The sequence below is a fragment of the Rhinolophus sinicus genome, linkage group LG07, assembly GCF_036562045.2.
Source record: "Rhinolophus sinicus isolate RSC01 linkage group LG07, ASM3656204v1, whole genome shotgun sequence".
Taxonomy (NCBI): domain Eukaryota; kingdom Metazoa; phylum Chordata; class Mammalia; order Chiroptera; family Rhinolophidae; genus Rhinolophus; species Rhinolophus sinicus.
The window spans coordinates 43,960,246-43,980,622 of record NC_133757.1 but is presented as its reverse complement, the minus strand read 5'-3'; the positions used below and the strand labels follow the sequence as shown (position 1 = coordinate 43,980,622).

General features: G+C 33.1%; 1 long non-coding RNA gene across 1 annotated transcript in view; it reads right to left on the bottom strand.

Moving 5' to 3' along the window:
- LOC141572800 (uncharacterized) overlaps positions 1-16,567 on the bottom strand; it is an 81,851-nt gene extending 65,284 nt beyond the window's left edge. Inside the window, exon 1 of the long non-coding RNA XR_012498295.1 lies at positions 16,512-16,567. This is a non-coding gene — a long non-coding RNA (uncharacterized LOC141572800). The remainder of the gene's footprint in view (positions 1-16,511) is intronic.
- Between the last annotated feature and the right edge of the window lie 3,810 nt (positions 16,568-20,377).

Here is a 20,377-nt window from a genome sequence, read left to right as displayed (position 1 = left end):
ATACCTCATCCTGGGACTACCTTGCCACAGAAATTCTACTCTTGTTTCTTGCTGGCCTCTAAAGGGAATCAGAGTAAATTCATCCTTCAGAATATTTCTCCTTCCATGCAAAGTAGAAGAACAAATATACTGTTTACAACAATGGGAAGATGTTCTTTCACCAGTGTCATTCAGGGCTATCCATAATGAATCTTTAATGCTACATCTAGCATCAATACATTGTGCTGGCTCATCCATGGACAAGGTTTGAGACTTTTATTCCTCTGTTCTCAAAGGGAATTTGCCAAGCCTTGATGGGTCTGTTGAAGGAGAGGCACCAGAGGTCTGGAAGTGGGTGACTTGTTCGTGTAATTTCCTTATACCTTTTAGACATGCCACTCAAGCCTAATCCTGAATGTGTCACTTTCAGTCTGAAATGGATTGTTGCTGTGCTTGTGTAGCTTTTTGATGTACTGTATTTATTAGCGCTCTGGTCATGAGATGATCAGGTCACAGACAATTAGTGTTCGTAGTCAGGTTCTTATTAGTAGAAGCAGTATTTTTTTTCATTCCAAAACAGTACCAGGAGCTATTTTTCAAAAATAAAGTAGTTCCATACTATAGATTTGCTCCAAAAATGTATGCGTCTGTGCTGAGACTCCCCTACTGAGGTAAACCAGACATGCCCACAAGGCATATTTATCTGCCTAAGATACCTCCAGAACCATGGTGGGTCCTATGGCCCAAGTTGCAGGAAAGCTTGCCCTTGAGCCTGGAGTTTTTGCAAAGCCCTTTCTTGTTCCAGGCCCTACTCGAAGGTAGCAGCCTTGCAAGTAACCTGACAAATGAGTCAGAGTAGCATTCCTAAGATCACTGCATGTGCCTCTCAAATCCAAAAAGGACAACGGAGTGCTGTGCATCTCCCTAAGATGTTATGTGTAATACCATTTTTATCTTCGCTTTAGAGGAGATAATAAAATGCCTGGAACCACTGAAACCCAAACACTTTGGCTTGGCAGGAATCTAAATTTCATAAGGTTTATTTTTCACCTTCTGGCATGCAATTATCTTATTAGCACATTTAGGTTACTTGAGTTTTTGCTCAGCTAGTTCCATTTGCATAATATCACCAATCTAAAGGACCAGCATGATATTCTCCCAATTGTTAAGATGATCAAGATGTCTGTCTATATACCAGGGGTGCCAAAAAATGTATACACATGACTTGTATTCAGCTTTTATTGATATATATTGAGTATTACAATTTCAATACAGTTTTTTCCAAGGCTGTAACTAGAGTTCTAGTCTGTATTTTCCTAGAGGAAGAAATAAAAAGGCCTCAAGAAAAAATTACATGTTAACATTTTGCAAGGATGGGGAGGAGACAAGAATGGATGAAGGGGTCGCCAATTCAAAGGGAATAATACTGAGCTAGCCAAATCTTCACAACCAACACAGCAGCTTGTTCAGTCATGGTCAATATCTTCAGAGAAGGCATATATGAAAGTAGTGTATCTTGAAATGATCCACTGTGGGGAGGAAGGTCAAACAATTTATCTGCCGGATTTCTCCTATTGCTTTTCTTACGTTGGTCAAATCCAAATCCTTCTCGTAGGTGCCAACTTTCCTGTGAGTCCGTGTTGCTAATTTAGCCTTTACTGGCACCTTGTTGGACAACCAGAACATCTGTGTATTCATGCTAGCCAAAGTACAAGTGCAATAGTCTCTCCTTGCCAGGTGGCATCTGCATGAGATGGCAGCAGGGGCAGCAGTGGAACAATAGGAACATGCAGCCATTAAGACTATAGGGATGGAATGAGCCTATGATAAGGCCACTCCAGCCTGGAATCAAGGCAATGAATATTTACTGGCCATATGCTATAGACCATATATATTATTACTATATACTACTGTGTACCATATATCTTGCACATGTACAAAATACTGGATATAAAGTGATGAACAAGAGAGAAATCTGTAAAACTGGAGTACAGTTTTACACTACAGAAAGAAAGGTAATTAATAATAATAAAAAGTTATAAATATTGGCTTTCCAAACATACATTTATAGTAAAGAATGCACTTCAACCACAAAAAAGACAGTATTTGATTCTAAGAGAGATTATTCTATCTTCAGCTGAAGAAAGAATTGAAAGAGGTGTTAGTAAAGGCAAGAGACAAATCATGAGCTTATTGTAAGTAATCTAGGAAGGTTGGTAGAATTTTGAAATGGGATGGAATAATATGGAGATAGTGAAAAAGGAAAACCAAAAGGTTCAATTCAGAGACTGTGGTGATTGATCACAGTGGAGGCAGTGCAAGAGAAGACTCAAGATTGGTGCCCAGTATTGGGCTTTGAAACGTATATGTCTATGTATATCTATATCTATATACATACATATATCTTTTTCCAATGTATTATTTTATTATATATCTGTCCTTCATTTTTCATTTTGTATTCTTCAAAAAAATGTTTATAGATTTTCTAAAAATACTGCAGCGAAAACTTATAATCAAATTAACTACAAATTCAGTGTTTCATATTTATATCCATTAGTTTCTGATCTAATATTTTTCTACTCTTTTTACTATTTAAAATAGCCATAGATTTAATCAATGACTATATCACTTCTGTTTTTTTTTAATTAAAGTTTATTAGGGTGACAATTGTTAGTGAAGTTACATAGAATTCAGGTGTACAATTCTGTAATACATCATCTAGATATCACATTGTGTGTTCATCACCCAGAGTCAGTTCTCTTTCCATCACCATATATTTGATCCCCTTTACCCTCATCTACCACCCCCCATCTCCCTTACCATTTGGTAACCACTAAACTGTTGTCTGTGTCTATGAGTTTTTGTTTCTTCATAAGCTTGTCTTGTTCTTTTGCGGTTTTCAGTTTTATATACCACATATCAGTGAAATCATATGGTTCTTGACTTTTTCTGTCTGCATTATTTCGCTTAGCATTATATCTCAAGATCTATCCATGTTGTTGCAAATGGGACTATCTAATATTTTCTTATGGCAAAATAGTATTCCATTGTGTATATATACCATAATTTCTTTATCCATTCATCTATCGAAGGAAACTTTGGTTGTTTCCATGTCTTGGTCACCGTAAATAAAGCTGCAATGAACATGGGAGCACATACGTCTTTATGGATAAATGTTTTCAGATTTTTTGGGTAGATACCCAGGAGAGGGATTGCTGAGTCATATGGTAATTCTATTCTTAATTTTTTGAGAATCCTCCACACTGCCTTCCATAACGGCTGCACCAATCTGCATTCCCACCAACACTGTATGAGGGTTCCTTTTTCTCCACAGCCTCTCCAAAACTTGTTATTTGTCTTGTTGATGATAGCCATTCTAACTTGTGTGAGGTGACATCTCATTGTGATGTTTATTTGTATTTCTCTAATGATTAGTGATGTTGAGCATTTTTTCATATGTCTATTTGCCATTTGTATGTCCTCTTGGGAGAAATGTTTCTTCAGGTCCTGTGCCCTTTTTTAAATTTGATTGTATGCTTTTTTGTTTTTGAGTTGTATGAGTTCCTTATATATTTTGGATATTAGTCTCTTATTGGAGGTGTTGTTTGCAAAAATCTTCTCCCATTCTATTGGTTGCCTCTTTATTTTGTCGATGGTTTCTTTTGCTATGCAGAAGCTTTTTAGTTTGATATAGTCCCATTCATTTATTTTAGCTTTTACTTTCCTTGTCTTTGCAGTCAAATTCATAAAATCCTCTTTGAACCCAAGGTCCATAAGTTTATTACCTATATTTTCTTCTATGCAGTTTATTGTTTCAGGTCTTATGTTTCGATCTGTGATCCATTTTGAATTAATTTTGGTACACGGTGACAGATCATTCTTTTGCATGTGGCTTTCCAATTCTCCTAGCAACATTTATTGAAAAGGCTGTCTTTTCTCCATTATATATTTTTGGCTTCTTTGTAGAAAATTATCTGTTCATATTTATTTATGTGTGTTTACTTCTTGATTCTCGATTCTATACCATTGGTCTGTGTGTCTGTTTTTCTGCCAATACCATATTGTTTTGATTATAGTTATCCTGTAGTACAAGCTGAAGTCAGGGAGTGTGATACCTTCAGCATTGTTCTTTTTTTCTTAGGATTGTTTTGGCTATTCAGGGTCTTTAATGGTTCCATACAAATCTGATGATTGTTTTGTACTATTTCTTTTAAAAAACGCCATTGGGATTTTGATGGGGATCGCATTAAATCTGTATATTGCTTTGGGTAAATGGCCATTTTAACTATGTTGATTCTTCTAATCAATGAACATGAAATGTCTTTCCATTTCTTTGTGTCCTTTTCAATTTATTTTTAAAATGTCTTATAGTTTTCAGCATATAGGTCTTTCACATCCTTCGTTAAGTTTATTCCTAGGTATTTTATTCTTTCTGTTGCAATTGCAAAAGGAATTATTTTTTTATTTCTTTTTCTGAGATTTCATTGTTAGTATATAAGAATGCAAGGACCTTTTGTACATTGATTTTATAGCCAGCAAATTTACTGTATTTGTTTATTGTTTCTAATAGCTTTTTGGTGGAGTCTTTAGGGTTTTCTATGTATAGCATCATGTCATCTGCAAAAAGTGACAATTTAACTTCTTCATTCCCAATTTGGATGCCTTTTATTTCTTTCTCTTGCCTGATTGCTCGGCTAGGACTTCCAATATGATGTTGAAAAGCATAGGTGATAGGGGATAGCCCTGTTTTGTTTCTGAACATAGATCAAAGGGCTTCAGTTTTTCACTGATAATTATGTTATGTTAGCTGAGAGTTTGTTATATATGGCCTTTATTATGTTAAGGTATTTTCCTTCTATACCCATTTTATTGTTTTAATCGTAAATGGATGTTGTATCTTTCTTTATGCAGTTGCTTTCTTTATGCAGTTGATATCCAATTTTAAAGCCTTCCTTTTTCTGCATCTACTGATATAATCAGATGATTTTCATCTTTTATTTTGTTTATGTGGTATATCACATTGGTCAATTTGCATATGTTGCACCATCTTTGTACTGTTGGGATGAACCCCACTTGGTCGTGGTGTATAATTTTTTTTAATGCATTGTTGCACTGGATTTGCTAGAATTATGTTTAGGATTTTTGCATCTGTATTCATCAGAGATATTGGTCTGTAATTTTCTTTTCTTGTGTTATTCTTACCAGGTTTTGGTATCAGGGTAATGTTGGCTTCATAAAGTGAGTTAGGGAGTATTGTCTCTTCTTCAATTTTTTAAAAGAGTTTGAGCAGGACTGGTATTAGATCCTCTTTGATTGTTTGGTAGAATTCACTAGTGAAGCCATCTAGTCCTGGACTTTTGCTTTTGGGAAGGTGTCACATGACTGATTCAATTTCCTTACTGTTGATCGGTCTATTTAGATTTTCCAATTCTTCCTGATTCAGCCTAGGAAGGTTATATGTTTCTAAGACCTTGTCCATTTCTTCTAGGTTACTGAATTTGGTGGCATATAGTCCTTCATAGTATTCTTGGATAATCCTTTGTATTTCTGTGGTAACTTCCCCCTTTCATTTCTGATTTTGTTTATTAGTGTCTTTTCTCTTTTTATCTTAGTGAGTCTAGCCAAAGGCTTGTCAGTTTTGTTAATCTTTCCAAAGAACCAGCTCTTTGTCACATTAATTTTTTTCTATTATCTTTTTGTTCTCTATTTCATTTAGTTCTGCTCTCATTTTTATTATTTCCTTTCTTCTGCTGACCTTGTGTTTCATTTGTTCTTCTTTTTCAAGTTCTTTAAGGTGTAACGTGAGGTTATTTATCTGGAATTTTATCTGTTTCCTGAGATAGACCTGTAATGATATCAATTTCCCTCTTAAAACTGCTTTTGCTGCATCCCAAAAATTTTGGTAGGATGTATTTTCATTCTCGTTTGTTTCTATGGATCTTTTGATCCCTCCTCTTATTTCTTCTTCGACCCAGTTGTTCTTAAAAGTATGTTCTTTAATTTCCACATATTTCTGGGATTTCCTGCTTTCTTTATGCAGTTAATATCCAATTTTAAAGCCTTGCGATCAAACAATATGCTTGGTATGATTTCAATTTTCTTAAATTTGCTGAGGCTAGTTTTATGTCCCAATATGTGATATATTCTTGAGAATGTTTCATGTGTACTAAAAAGAATGTATAGTCTGATGTTCTAGGATGAAGTGCTCTATAAATGTCAATTATGTCTATTTCATCTAATGTGTCATTTAGGGCTGCTATTTCTTTATTTATTTTCTGTTTGGATGATCTATCCATAGCTGTCAATCTGTTCTTATAATTTTATTTCCTCGGAAATAAAATTGACTTCACAAAGAGGGAAAAATTAAACCTAAAACTATTACAATTTACTTGGCAGAAATAAATTATAATAAGCTGTGTTGTTACTCCCATATGTGATCCCCCGATTCATTCTCTGTTCTCCACTGTCAGGGTCTAATCCCTATGAGTGCCATGACCCACTTTTTGGCCTTCTGTTATCCCATTGGATGCAACAAATGAGAGGTGCCAAGAGGAGACTGGAAGGCATACAAATGTTAGAATATTTATTTCCATGCTCAGGCCCTGTCTATTCTACAACTTTGGAAGTATAAATAAGTCCTTATACTCTCTTGTCTTGCCAGGAGCCAATGAGAGGTGCAGCTAAAGGGTCCAAAAACACCATAAACTAAGTGATAAATACAGGCCATAAACTGGGAGAAAATATTTGCAGCATGTAAAATGGACAGTATACTATTATAAAAAATAAGCAACAATTTCTAAAATTCAATGAGGAAAAGACAAATTTACAAACAAGAAAATGGGCAAAGTATAAACAGGCATTTCATAGAGAAGGAAGTACAATGGTCCAGAACAGAAGATTAGCAAATAGAAGATCAACCTCATAATATAGAGAAATGCAAATTAATGTTTTCTCCATTAAAAAATGGCAAAATGTAAAAGTTTGACAATATCAAGTAGTTGAGATATAACCAAGGGAAACATTTCTATCCTACAGGGCTATTAAGAGTATATATTTGTAAACAAATGTTGAAAAATATTTGACATTATCTAGTAAGAATAAACATGCTTTCACTCAAAGACCCAGAAACTAATGCTCGATACGTGTTCAATAATTTTAATATCAGCAGTCTTCATTATTGTGCAAAGCAATCCAAAAATAGTTTAATTTTCGTGGTATATTCACAAAATGAAATGTTATATAGCAGTGGAAACGAAAGGACAAGAGCTGCATCAAACATGAGTCTTAAAAACATAATAATGATTATAAAAAGAATTACTAATAAAATGTCTAATTAAATATATGAACACGTTTACATATGCATACATAATTAAAAGCAAATAGATAATAAAAAACAATTGTCATCATATTGTATTTAGATGCATATGTACTAACACACACACACACAAATAATAAAGAAAATCTTCATAGAGAGACACATGCAGATATTAATAATATTCTATTTCTTAATTTGGGTAGTAGGTATATTGGAGATTATTATGCTGTATGTTTATACTTTGTGTATATTTTACATATACTATTTTGTATGCATCAAATATTTAATAATAAGATACAGAAAAGTGCTAAAGTTCGAGATGCTAACTGAAAAACAAAACACTTTTTGAATGTGTTCTGTGTGTGTATGTGTGTGTGTCTGTGTGTGTGCATGTGCGTGTGTAATATACTCATCTCTGTATGTTTATGTACATGATCTTTATATATATAATGTAATTATATAATTATAATCCACAAATAGTATGTATTAATATAATTATTCTTAAGCTCACTCTGGAAAATTTGTGGAGCTGACAAATATGCCCTTCTCCATTTTATTTCAGCATCTTTCTCTTCACTTAAAGCATCAAGATTAATGAAGAAAAATAGTATTTCAAACTCAAAATTGAAAGTGCAAAAAAGCACATATAAAATAGAGCACCCTCCTTTCCATGAAGCGCTCACTCTTTTCACTCTGGAAAATGAAATATTGCTTATGTAAAAATGGTCTCTGCAAAACATCCATTATACAGCTGTGAATAAACTTTATATTTAATGCCCATAAATCAGGTTTATTTATTAAGCTGAGCTTGACATACTTCAGAACCAGAGGCTATCCATAGAATGTGCTTTCATTTAGCTTGGCTGTGTTCAGAACAGGAGGTCACATCTTCCAAGAAATATTTTATAGGCTTAGATTGGCCATCACTAATTTAAATCCTTCCAGCTGAGTACCTTCCTCCACAGTGCTACAGTGAGCATCAGGATTTTATCAGTCCCTACCATATTAAAACTCTGGGTGGCAAACACACAATGGGATATATACAGATGATATATTACAGAATTGTACATCTGAAATCTATGCAACTTTATCAACAATTGTCACCCCAATAAACTTAAAAAGAAAATGAACTGAAACAAATACACACAAAAAGAAACATACAATATCTAAGGAAAACAAACAAACAAACAAAAACTCTGGTAAGGATCTGAATTCAGGTCCAGGTATCATATAGCTAATTTTTTCAAAGCAGTATTTAAAAAGCTGTGACTATACAGAGTAACAGTTGGGAAATACCACTATTTCATCATGACATTTAATTTCTAATTCTGCATGAAATCTTCAAAACAAATCTCAAAGGAAATAATCGAGCCCATTGTTAAATGGGAGACGCTTTTGGAAAAGAAAATACGTTCCTAATGTTTTAACAAGCTTATACTCTACATTCATTTTTATTAAAAGGCCAAGTTATTTACTTTGTTAAATATATATAAACATTATACATGCATTATACTGTATATGTGCTACTATATATATATATGCATATGTACAAATATTATAGGTTTTAGGAAATACTTTTTTAAAATAGTTCATATTAATTAGCTTCTTATGGAAATAGAATTTCAATCTATAGAGAAACATCTTTTTTTTTTCCACTTTTTTTTTTTTTTTTAATGTATTTCCTACATAGTGAAAGATGTGGTATTGATTGAAATTGAAATGTGCCTGGTGAAAAAAAAAATGCTATCAAATGACTTGAAGAAAAATTTACTGAGGATATATTGGTGATTAAATCAGCAAACAATGGGATTCATAATGGAAATGGTGATAGCGAGGTTTATTGAGGTCCTACTATGTGCCAGGTCCCATGCCAAACACTTTTGCATCATGGCTTAATCTTTAGAACAGGTTTTTGAAATGGGAGTTATCACCCCATTTGACACATAAAGAAATGGTAGTTTAGATAGGTTAAGTACCTGGATTGAGTTCTAACACCTTTACGGGCTCTAATTAGAATTAGTTTTGTTAGTTTCCAACATCACGTCTTGGTGTTTCAGAAATGGCTCCATAATGGACCTTGGAGGTAGAGATAACGTCTGTGTCACTTCTTGCATCACCAGGATGTGGCACAGTAACTGGCTCATAGTAGAACTTCAGTTGACATTTGTTTAACTAATAGATAAATCCTAGATGACTGAATTTAATTAGAAAAGTAGTTATCCCTGATGTACAGATTATAGGAATAGCTTTATATTCAGGTGGCCCTTTATAGTTTAGAACTGGCACATACTTTATTTCTTCAACCAACCTCAGACCGAGTTCGCTGGGGTGGGGAATATCACCACATTTTACAAAATGAAGAAGCTGCAGCTCTGGGTTGAAGGAAGCTTCGTGAGTTCAGGTCTTCTGACTATATGCTGAAGGCGTCCCTAGTCCATGGATGGTCATATATGTTTATGTAAATTAAAATCATTATAATGAATAATGTTGCTGTTATTTGTTTTTTAATTTATTGGGGTGACAATTGTTAGTAAAATTACATAGATTTCACGTGTACAATTCTGTATTACATCATCTATAAATCCCATTGTGTATTCACCACCCAGAGTCAGTTCTCCTATAATTAAATTTAAACCTGAAGCTGGTACTAATAGCTTTTAAGGAAATCTTAAGGAAATCATAAAGGAATTAAAAGGATGCATTAAAGAGAGAAGAAGCAACATATTGTATACAACATCATGAAATCCCCTAGGAAGGAAAATATTCATATGTAAACAGCAACATTTTCAAGTGAAACAAAGCATCCATTGGGTCTTTGCCAAACTCCAGTTTGGGGCCTGCAAGGGTGCCTACAGATATAATCTGAGTATCAGCCCAGACTCACAAAATAGGGAGAGATGATTTAAAGTTAGTGGCTATGTGGAAAAGGTAAAACCAATGGGATAAATCCAGTACAGTAGTCTTTTCTCAATTTATGATGAATACTTTTCAAAGGGGAAATATAATTTGTTCATCAAGATTAATTTACATGCAGTTTATCAGACATTCTCTGTTGCATAATATGAGGTATTATACTATTTCAGTTGCTGTCCTTCTCAGGAAAAGAAGAAGCCTCATAAACCCCAATTCATGTGCTAAGTGGTAAAGGAAAAGAAAATTCATTAAATGAATAGTCCATACAATAGGTAGAACAAATTTCATTTCCTATTGTGGAAAATAGAGTAATGGCAAAATATTTTTGCATAACAATTGAATATATTAGCAACTTTCCTTTGGATAACTATGGGAAGGATAAATATTTTTTTTCACATTTGAATGGCTCCCAAATTCTCTTGAACATTAAAACTTGTTTTAAGAAAATATTTCTGTAAAAGTTGTGTATTTTCAAAAACCTATCTCTAATCATCCATTTGAAATTAATAGTAGATTAGCCTAAGCTATTGACCAGAATATAATTATGAGACAACAGCTTTTTCCTCAAATGTTAAAATAATGACTTTTAGCTATTTTAGTTTAGAAACACTTTCATAAACATTGTTTATTCATTCATTCACTAACATTATTTCAGGGTCTAATATGAGTAAGGTAAAGCCTCGGGTGTTAAATAAGAAGCAGTAAGACATAGCTCATTCTTCAAGAAAAGACGACTTTGGGGGAGACTGTAGAGAAAGGGAGACACAGAGAATGCACCACTTTATAATGCAATGTACTAAGTTCATTGAGCAATTAGAGCAGGTATGAAGCTCAATCATAAACTCCATGTCAAGATATTAATTTTCCTGTACTTTTTATACTTCAGTTCACTTCTACTATGTTTGGGAATGTTTAAGTCATTGTTCTAGACACCACAAATCCACAGTATAAAATTATGCCATCATTCCAGAATCTTATATTTTCCTGGGCACCAATGGGAGGCATGGTGTGGTGTTCGTCTTTCCATTCAGTTGGGCACTTTAGCATGCCTAGCACTCTAGTTTTTCTGTATCACCCATACTAGGGTCATTAGCATTTTTGAGGGACCACAGATTGTCCTGAGAGGTTATTACCATACCACACAACCCTTTTCTCTTCAGTTTTTGCCAATTTCCTGATTGTCCCAACAGGAAGTTTCACTGCAATGCTGAGCATAAGATATTTCATTCTCATTTTGCAATCTGAGGGAAACTTTTCTTCATTGTTTCCACTATATTTTCTCTTCCATAATTCTCCCTTTCTTGCTTCTGACTAAGGTGTTTTTTTCAGTGCCCTATATCTTTTTTCCTCTGAAGCATGGGATGTGGGACAAAAAAAGACATGGCTATTCACATGGTCCTTCAATTTTACTCACTATGCCATCCACATTTTTAAGTTGTTACATCCTTAGTGGCAGTTAGTACCTTTGCTCAATGGATAAGATGGGTAGAAATATGAGAGAGAGAAGTATCTCTCAAAAAAAATCGTAAGTACAAAATATAAAACTATAAATCTTCTAAAAGAAAACACAGGGAAAATATGTGTGACCTTGAGTTAGGCAAGGATTTTTGAAATATGACACTAAAGCCTAACCCATAAAAGAAAATAAATGACACATTGTACTTTATAAATATTTAAATATTTTGCTCTGTGAAAAATATTGTTAAGATAATGAAAAAAAAAAGACACAGGGATAAAAATATTATAAAATCACATTTCTGAAAAATTATATCCAAGATATAAAGAACCTTCAAAACTAAACAGTAGAAAAAATAATAAGTTGGTCAAAAGAGCTAAGTAAACATATTACCAAATAAGACATATGGATGGCAAGGAAACATAAGAAAAGATGCTGACATGATTAATTATTCGACAAATACAAATTAAAATCAAATGAGATGTTTCTACATACTTATTAAAATGCTTAAAATAAAAAAAACATAAATTAATTTTGCTAAATGAAAGAGGCCAAACACAAGAGGTAGCATATTGTATGTTTACATCTATGAGACATTCTGAAAAAGACAATATTATAGAGATGGCAAAGAAATTAGTGGTTTTCATAGACTGAGCATGGAAGGAATTGTTGACTACAAAAAAGATGCACAAGAGAATTCTGGTGGTGATGAAACTGTTCTGTATCCTGATGGCATGTAGATTTATGACTCTCTGTACATGTCAAAAGTTATAAGTTTGTAAACCCTAAAGATAGAGTTTTACTATATGCAAATTTAAAAAAATAAACATCCAGGATATTGGAGGGTATTTAAATGGAACACAAACTATAAAAATAACTATTTTATAATATTTCAATTCTAACCACACTGAAGGCAGTGAGGATGTAAAAATTTAACCCGTTTCATTGAAAAACAATATTTTAAATAGATAACATAATATGAAAGACAAAGGATACTATAGAAAAGCCTATCTTCTGAGAGGTCTACTATAATAACATTAATTTCTTAGTTTTAAGATCTGCAGTAAGGTTATGCAAGATGCTAACATTAGGGAAGCTAATAAAGGGCATATTTGAAATCTACATATTAGTTTTGTAACTTTGTGTAAATCTAGTATTATAAAATATAAATGAATGAGAAAATTTTCAGTGATGAACTATTTACCTTGAATGAATGGATCCCCCAACAGGAATCTCTCCAAAACACAGGCAATAAAATCACAGAGCAAAGTACATGATAACTAAAGTCAATATGATAACAAAACCAATATTACATGATTAAAAATTAAAGTCCAATAAAATGGTAAAAAATAAAAACATAAAACTTTTGTCATTTCTTTTTTCTGACAAACTACATTTATTAGCAAATAGGAATAAAAATATCACACAGCCTATTCTAATAAACCTGGGGTAGTTCTCTCTGTCCTCAGGTGACACCAATGGTTTCTTATATGAATGGTGTACTTGAGGCATATAAAACACTACTATGACTGCAGAACCAGCCAGCCCTACATAGTATCAGGAAACAGAGACCCCCATGAAAGATGGGCCTGAAGCCTACAGATCAGCAGACATGCAGCATTGCTTGTAAAATGTGAGGCTCTGGAACCTAATCTCATCTGATACTGTACCCATCTAGGGCAGTAGTGGTTCAAAAGGCTCAGTTTCTGAAAACTCATTTCACCAGTGACACATTTACTTGTAAAATCTATTTGTGCTAACTAATTAACTCTCAAGGGTAGATTTCTTTTTTTCTGAGATTTATTTAAGCATAACTGACAAAACTGTATATATTTAAAGTGTACAACATGATGATTTGATATACGCATACTTTGTGCAGTGATTCCCCCATGAGGTTAATTAACACAACCATTACCTCGCTTATTATAGTTACCTCTCTTATTTTGGTGGTGAGAACATTTAAGATTTAGCAAATTTCAAGTATTCAATACAGTGTTATTAACAAAAGTCACCATGCTGTACCTTAAATCATCAGAACTCATGCATCTTATACAGGACAATTTGTACTTTTGTCCAGCATCTCCCCATCTTCCCCACCTCCTAGCTCCTGGTACCCAATATTTTACTCTCGATTTGACGTTTTTTTGTTTAGATTACACATATAAGTGATTAATACAGTATTGGTCTTTCTCTTTCTGGCTAATTTCACTTAGCGTAGTGTCCTCCAATTTCACTCATGTTGTTGCAAATGGCAGGATTTACATCTTTATCATAGCAAAATTATATCCCACTGGGCACTAATATGCTGCCACAACTATCAAAAATGCAGAAAGATACATAGTAATCTAAGTCATTGTTCAAAACTTGGGAAAGATGAGCTGAAGACATAATCTTAGTGAATCTTTTAAGATGTGTTCATTTTATTGGAAATCTTTTGACATGGCCAGTTGTATTGCTGATAATCCTCATGAAGCCTCTGGTCTATATCTCTCCTTTGTTTAAAAGTATAGTATAATACTATGACATATTTATTGCTAAAATCCAGACATACCATTCATACTTTTAATACTGTCTATGAATTCCAATCATGATACTAAAAGAAATCAATGTAGTGTGAAATGAAGGGTCCATTGTGAACTCTCACTAGCTTTTCTTCAAAGGATTAAGATAATTGACTTTCGAATTAGACAGATGTCTCATTTTACAATTTATTCTCATTTCCTAATAAATATGTACTAACGTGGGAAACAATTTTTTCTACTTTGATTGAAATATGGATCTAATAAATATTTCACTTCCCTCTGAACTTTCTATAAAAATGATATTCAAAATCAATTGATGTAATATACCACATCAATAGAATAAACGACAAGAGTTACATGAATATCTCAACAGACATAAGGAAAGAATTTGACAGAATTTAACACTTCTTAATGGTAAAAACACTCCATAAGCTAGGAATATATGGGAACTTCCTCAATTTCATAAAGAACATCTATAAATAAAACCTAGTTATGGGCATGTAAAGCACAGCATAGAGAATATAGTCAACAATGTTGCAATAACTATGTATAGTGCCAGCTGAGTATTATGCTAATCGAGGTGATCACTGCATAAATTATATAAATCTCTACCCACTATGCTATACATCTGAAACTAATACAAAATAATATTGAATGTCAACTGTAACTAAAAAATAAATAAATAATTAATTAAAAAACCCTACAGCTAATATAATTTTTAATAATGAAAGACTGAATCCTTTTCCTCTAAAATCAGGCATAAGATAAAGTTATCACCTCCCTATTTTTCTATTCAATATTGTTCTTAAGGTTCTAGTCAAGTGATTAGGTAAGAAAATGAAATAAAAGGTGTATTTGGAAAAGAAGAAATAAAACTGCATTTGCAGATGACATAATCTTGTATATAGATAATCCACAAAAATTATTAGAACTAATCAAGAGTTAAGCAAGGCTGCAGAACACATTTTCAATATACAGCAATCAATTGTGTTTCTATATATTAGCAATGAGCAAACTGAAAACAAAATTAAGAAAGCAATTCCATTCACAATAGAATCCTAAAAATAAAATGCTTAGGAATAAGTTTAACAAAAAACATGTAAAATGTACACTTTGAAAACTGCATAATACTGTGGAAAGGAATTAAAGGATATCTAAATAAATGAAGGTTACTTCATATTCATGGATTAGAAGGCAATTTTATGAAGACAGCAATACTCTACACACTGATAATACAGATTCAGTGAAAACCTCATCAAAACCCCAGCTGATTTCTTTGCAGAAATTAACAAGCTAATACTAAAATCCATATGGAAATTCAAGGGATTCAAAATAGCCAAAAGAAGGAAAAAGAAGAACAACGAACACTTCCCAATTTCAAAACTTACTACAAAGATGTACTAATCAAGACAGTGTAAAGCTGGCATAGGATAAACATATAGGTCAATGGATAAGATTGAGTATCTAGAATTAAACCCTCATTTTTTTGTCAACTGATTTTCAACAAAGGTTCCATGACAGTTCAATAGGGAAAGAATGTTCTCTTCAACCATGTTTCTGGGACAATAAGAAAACCACATGACCAGAAGGACGTTGAACCCCTATCTCATACCACATAAAAAACTTAACTAAAAAATGTATCAAAGACTTTAATGTAGGAGGCTAACAATAACACCGTTAGAAGAAAACACAGAGGGTGTAAATCTCTATGATCTCAGACTAGGTAATGGTTTCCTAAATATGATACCAAAAGCATAAATAAGAAAAAGAAAAATGAGATAAAATACACATTATCAACATTAAAAACTTTTGAGCTTCTAATAAAACCATCAAAAAAGTCAAAAGATAATCCACAGAATGGGTGAATATTTTTGTAAATCATATAGCCTATCTAGCATCTATAAAGAACCATTGCAACTCAATAATAAAGAGACAAATAAACCAATTAAAAATGTATAAAGGATCTGAATAGACATTTCTCCAAAGAAGACAAGCAAATGGCTAATAAGCATACGAAGCAATGCTCATTACATTAGTCATTAGGGACATGCAAATCAAAACCACAATGAGATACCACTTCATACCCACTATTTGGATGGAACAAAAAAGACAGGTAATAACAGTGTTGGCAAAGATATGGACAAATTGGAACCCTTATACAAATGGTTGGAATGTAAAATGATGTAGATGCTTGGAAATATAGACTAGTGGTTCCTTAAGGGTTAAACATAGTGTTACCATATGATCCAGAAATTCTACTCCTAAGCATACTAATATATCTAACAGGCATGAAAACATATGTACACACAAAAACTTTTACACTCACGTTCATAGCAGCCTCATCCATAACAGCCAAAAAATGAAAACATTCCAAATGGCCATCAACTGAAAAAGGGATAAACAAAAGTTGTTACATACAAGCAGTGGAATGTTATTCTTCAATACAGGTAAATTAAGTACTGACACACGCTATAACTTGGGTTAACCTTGAAAATATGATGGTAAGTGAAAGAAGCCTCTTATGAAAGACCACTTTTGTAGAAGTCCATTATATGAGATATCCAGAATAAGAAAATCTATAAGGAAAGAAAGTAAATTAGTAGTTGTCTAGGACTAGGGACAGCAAAACTGGGGTTGAGAAGCAAGATATATGTGTGTGTGTTTTTTGAGGGTAAAGGACATGTTCTAAAATCGATTGTGATGATGAGTGCACTGCTCTATGAAGACACTAAGAGCCATTTAATTGTAGACTTTAAATGGGCGAAGTATATATTGGTAAACCTCTTTAAAAATAACATCCAAGTGCTAATGACACATGATAGACACAGTGCTGGGAAGGGTGGACACCACAGGAAAGTTGGGGGTATGTTTCCTATGTTAAGGGAGATGCTGTAATTCTTTCTGTTCAAGCTTATTTTTGTCAACTAGGAAGAAGGTCAAAAGTGGCCAGATTTTCTGAGTTTAAACAAAAATGGAAAATCCTGATGCTCATGCAAACTCTTTGAATATAACGTATTATAGGTAGCCATTTTGCAAACTGTTACACACATTTCTGCTGTATTAACATTCCTCAGAATGCTTGTGATTTCAGGGGAGTACAACATCAAAATTAACTTATTCGTGCAATCACTATTCTTGAGGCTATCTATTATAATAATAACCATAAATACTTATTGAATAATTATAATGTTCCAGGCCTGACTATTAGCTCATTTTATACCAATTCTATTAGTGAAGTCTTATTATTATTCCCATTTTACAGATGAGAAACGTGTGCTCGAAAAGTTAAATGATTCGTTTGAGATCCCACAGTTAATAAGTTCTGAGCTAAAAGCAGGCATCTGATGCCAGACTGGACTCTTCATAATTACACTGTGCTGCCTCTTTATGTGCTGAGCCTCACGGGCACATGGCCCCTGGCTTCAAGGTCCTTGAAATCCAGTGGGGAGAAGATACATGCACAATTCCAGAACAATGTGGTATGAGCACCATTAAATACAAAAATAGGATAGAAAGGAAAGTACTTTCAGTGCATGATTGACAGCTTAGTTGATGTTTTTGATGCACAAACATGAATTTGACAGAATGAAAAAGAGGGATAAACTATTTGGAGTAGAGGATGCTTGGTATGTGCAAAGGTAGGAATGAGGAAGAGTTAGTTAGACACTTGCTCAGGAACTGTAAATACCATGTTACACAGAAAATGATGGAAATACATTTGGAAAAACACTTAGCGACAGATAGGTCAAGTGACAAAAGAAGTAATTATATATTATATTCATAGTGAAAAGAAGTCTTTGAAGATTTGTGTTTTAGAAGAAATACCATGGCATTAGGGTAGAGGCTGATTTGAAAACACGGAAGTAAGATCGTTTAAAAAGTAATTACAATAGTACTGGTAAGAGGTAGTAAACATTGAAAGTGTAGCAAAAACTTAGATTTGTCTTTAAATATGTGGTTAATGAGATTGTGTGATTTGTGTGTGTGTGTGTGTGTGTGTGTGTGTGTGTGTGTTTCCCCAATCATTTGTTGCTGGTATGCATTTAAGATCTTAGAAAAGGATTTGTGCATATCAAAATGCAAATATTTAGATGTCATGTATAGGTTATTATCTTAAATTAAATTTGAAGAAACTTAAAAACTTTCATAGAGCAATATAAAGTGGACAAAAATTCTTATTTTAGATGCTGAAGCAAACACAATAATTACTAACAAAGATAAGAATATAAACAATGTCATCCTAACTTAAATTTTATATCTGTTGATATGTAAATTTCCCCCCGCCCCCGACCACTAGAACTTTAGATTGCAAGGTACTGTGAACTATGTAAAACCTTGTAAACACAAGTCAGAATAAGCAGATGGAAACATAATTTAAAGTATACCCATTGGATATTGACTCATAACCGATTACATGTATTCTTACTCTTCCCTTTGTAACATATTACATTACTGTGAATAGAACACCTAGTGTGTAAAATTTTTGGTGGGCAATACATTTCTGAAACATCTGTCATGTTTTAATTAAATTACCTCTGTGTAAATACTTTAAGATTTTATTATGAGCTGACTTACAACACAAGTGCAGTTTGTTTTTCTTTGCAAAAGGAAAACAGTGCCACCTAATGTTAACTATCACTAATAATATACGTGGACCTTACTTAATTACAGAAAAAAATAGATCTTTCAAAAGGTTTTTAAAAATAATTTTATGATTAATTAAATTATAATGTGAGATTTATGTGAAAGAAAAATTAAACCAATATTTAAAATTATACTTAGTAGAAGTTAAAATAGCTTTTCTGATAGTCTCCTCTAGCCCACAGTTTGACATTTTACTTATTTGGACTGCTAAGTTAAGTGCTTTCTGAGGGAGAATATTTCTGTTCGTCACCTTTGCATTCCTTGTCGCACTAACACAAAGGTGTTTAATAAACATTTAGTGGCTGGAATTCTCTTACATCATCATGTAGCTGTGATAAAAAATATTTAGTTCTAAAGATAGGTGAAAGATAGATTAAAGAATAAAATGTAGAAAATAAAGGACAAAAATCATATGATTATATCAATTGATGCAGAAAAAGCATTTGACAAGATACAACATCCATTTATGATTAAAACACTTAATAAAATAGGTATAGAAGGAAAATACCTTAACATAATAAAGGCCATAGATGATAAACCCTCAGCTAATCTCATAATTAATGGTGAAAAACTGAAGCCCTTTGTTCTACATTCAGGAACATGACAGGGCTGTCCCCTATCACCTCTGCTTTTCAACATAGTGTTGGAAGTCCTCGCCAGAGCATTCATGCAAGAGAAAGAAATAAAAGGCATCCAAATTGGGAATGAAGAAGTTAAACTGTCACTCTTTGCAGATGACATGATGCTATATGTAGAAAACCCTAAAGACTCCAGCAAAAAGCTATTAGAAACAATCAACGAATACAGTAAAGCTGCCGGCTACAAAAGCAACGTACAAAAGTCCATTGCATTCCTATATACTAACAATGAAATCTCAGAAAAAGAAATACAAAAAACAATTCCTTTTGCAATTGTTGCAAAAAGAATAAAATATCTAGGAATAAACTTAACCAAGGATGTGAAAGACCTATATGCTGAAAACTATAAGATATTTTTAAAAGAAATTGAAGAAGACACAAAGAAATGGAAAGACATTCTGTGCCCATGGATTGGAAGAATCAACATAGTTAAAATGGCCGTATTACCCAAAGCAATATACAGATTTAATGCAATCCCCATCAAAATCCTAATGCCATTTTTTAAACAAATAGAACAAAAAATCATCAGATTTGTTTGGAACCACAAAAGACCCCGAATAGCCAAACAATCTTAACTAAAAAAAAAAATACTGGAGGTATCACACTTCCTGACTTTAGCTTGTACTACAGAGCAACAATAATCAAAACAGCATGATATTGACAGAAAAACAGACACATAGACCAATGGAATAGAATTGAGAACGCAGAAATAAAACCACATAAATATGGACAGATAATTTTTGACAAAGAAGCTAAAAACATGCAATGAAGAAAACACAGACTCTTCAATAAATGGTGCTGGGAGAATTGGATAGCCACGTGCAAAAGAATGAAACTGGAATGCTATCTGTCACCATGTACCAAAATTCATTCAAAATGGATCAAAGACTTAAGCATAAGACCTGACACA